The sequence below is a fragment of the Alexandromys fortis genome, unplaced genomic scaffold (genome assembly GCF_014885135.2).
Source record: "Alexandromys fortis isolate MF-2015 unplaced genomic scaffold, M_Fortis_MF-2015_v1.1 scaffold_24, whole genome shotgun sequence".
NCBI classification, from domain to species: Eukaryota; Metazoa; Chordata; class Mammalia; order Rodentia; family Cricetidae; genus Alexandromys; species Alexandromys fortis.
The window spans coordinates 9,903,902-9,906,420 of record NW_026067906.1 but is presented as its reverse complement, the minus strand read 5'-3'; positions in this window follow the sequence as shown (position 1 = coordinate 9,906,420).

Here is a 2,519-nt window from a genome sequence, read left to right as displayed (position 1 = left end):
AGTTCAGGAAAGATGGGAATTAAAGCCCCACACCAATCATGAGGTTGATCACCGTGGGCTTAATCTTGTATTTCTGAGGTTGGTATTCCTATTCATCTTATTATATTTTTAAGGAGCATGGCTTGTGTGCCTGGGAATTATAACAACATATAAGAAACAAAAATCACTACCCTGAGGATCTCATGATGTAAGAGGAAGCAGTGAGAGAACTGTGGGAGGAAGCAACAGACCTATAGATATGCCAAGCAGTGGGAAGAAGAGTACATTCTTTTTTTATTTACTTTAAATTTTCAAGTTTCTATTAAATAATCTCCTGCAGAAGAAATCCTTTTGTTCTGACTTGTCTTTGATGTAGAGTTGTGGCAGTGACAGATGGCATTGTATGTTTTGGAGGAAAGAAATGGTTGTCACAGCAGGCATTGTCTTCTTAGTCTCACCTTTAGATTTAGAAATTGCTTATCCAAATAAATAAATTAATAAATATCTTGCTGTAAGTGGAATGCAAATCTGATGCTTAAACCATACAAGCACTCCATGCACCGACGACCCATGTAAATCAAGTTGTCTTTAACATAATTGATGAATGTTCCACCGCCTTGAATATCTGAGTGTGAGCTGTGCTCTCAAATCACGTGACATTGCAGTCATGATTTGCATTTGCCATTTGTAGCAGACTAAATGGACTTCACAGGTGAAGGTGACCATTTTCAGTTATAAAGTCTAATACATTTCTTGAATACTGGAATAAGTATTCATATTAAAGAGATGGAAATTTTAAAAATTATGTCTTAATTTTTGATATGTTCACAAACTTAATGTATTTTGATATTATTCATTCCCAGTATTCTCTCCTTTTCTTTCCTACACTCTCCGGACCCCTTTTTTTTCCCAATAACTCCCCCATCCTATTTTCACCTTTTCCCACTTCAAATGGCACACTGAGTTTAACTGCAGTTTCTTGGGTATTGGTGGGGGTTGTTTACTAGATTATAAGTAGTTTTACCAGTGTCTAAACCACTGTGGAGAAATGACTTTCCCTCCCTACAACAACCACTAACAGGTAATAACTCCTCAGTTACAGATGAGATGTTAGCAAGTCAATCTTGTGTAGATCTTGTTAAGGTAACTGTAACTACTGAGTTCAGGACTGCAATAGCTGTGTATGTTCAGAAGTCAAAATTGGACAGCCTTCTTCCCCATCTTCCAGCTCTTATATTCTTCCTATCTCTCTTCCAAGGTATACTATTAGCCTTAGAGGAAGGGGCTGTAGATGAAATTTGAAAATTTTTGTCTTACAGATGTTCCCAGTTTACTCATATACTTGAAGGAAAGCACATAATATCAAGTTTGGAGAATTAAAATAAGTCTCATTGGATAAATACATGAGGAGTAATGAAATATGGAGACATACCTAGTCCTGAGGTTCAAATTTTCCCCAGTCCATGAGAAACTTAGGCATATAGAATACAGGAATATTGTAAGGAGCCATATCCTAGTTGGAGAAACTCTTCCATATTTCCATGTTTAGTTTTTATATTTGCTAAAGTAGAATAATAATACCCACTTCTCACATCCGGATCCAATGACATCTGAATAAATATTGCCTAGTAATTGCTGAGCAGTTATTTGCCCACCAACTACCTTAACAAAAGCTAAGGAAATTAGGTGTTTCTCCCAGCAAACAGTGTTCTTTCATATCTGGTACTTCTCAGCCTGGGTGTTTGTCTGTTATAACCCTGGTTGTGACAGGATGTATCAGAGGAGTTAATGTACTGGTTAATCCCACCATGATCTGTGAAAATTCACAGCAATTTTTTGCTTAATTCAGGAATATATTACTGGCAAAGATAATAGTTTCTGAAAACTCAAATGCTTTCCATACTACAGAAATAAAAAATATGAAAATGTGTATTAAAGTTTATATTTCAACTTGAAAGCATAGAACTATTCCATAAATTTAATTAAGATGTGATCACTTTTTTCTTCCCTCATATACTACGTATCAATGCCAGCTTCTCTCCAGCTTCCCTCACTTCATACTTCCAAGTTCCCTCAGATCCCTCCCCTCCCATTTTCCTTCAGGAAAGAGTAGGTCCTTGATATTTTGTTTCAGGAATTTTTTAGATTGAACATTTTCTTTGATCAGAGTATTCATTTCTTCTTCGTATCTTCAGTGCCTGGGATTTTCTCTTCCATCTCTTTTATTCTGTTGGTGAAGCTTGCCTTTTTGCTTACCTAGATTTTCCATTTCCAGGATTCCTTGTTTGTATTTTCTTTATTATGACTATTCTTCCATTTTCAGTTTTTGAAAAGTTTTATTCATTTTCTTCCATTGTGTTTTCTTGTCTTTCTTTAAGGAATGTATTTGTTTCCTTCAAATATTTCTTCACTTTTTTTTTAGATTTCATTAAAAAATCTATTTAGTTTCCTCTTTAAGAACCATTGTCATCTTCATATAGTTGGCTTTAAGGACTCTTTCTTGTGCTTCAGGTACGTTGGAATATTCAGAGCCTGTTGTT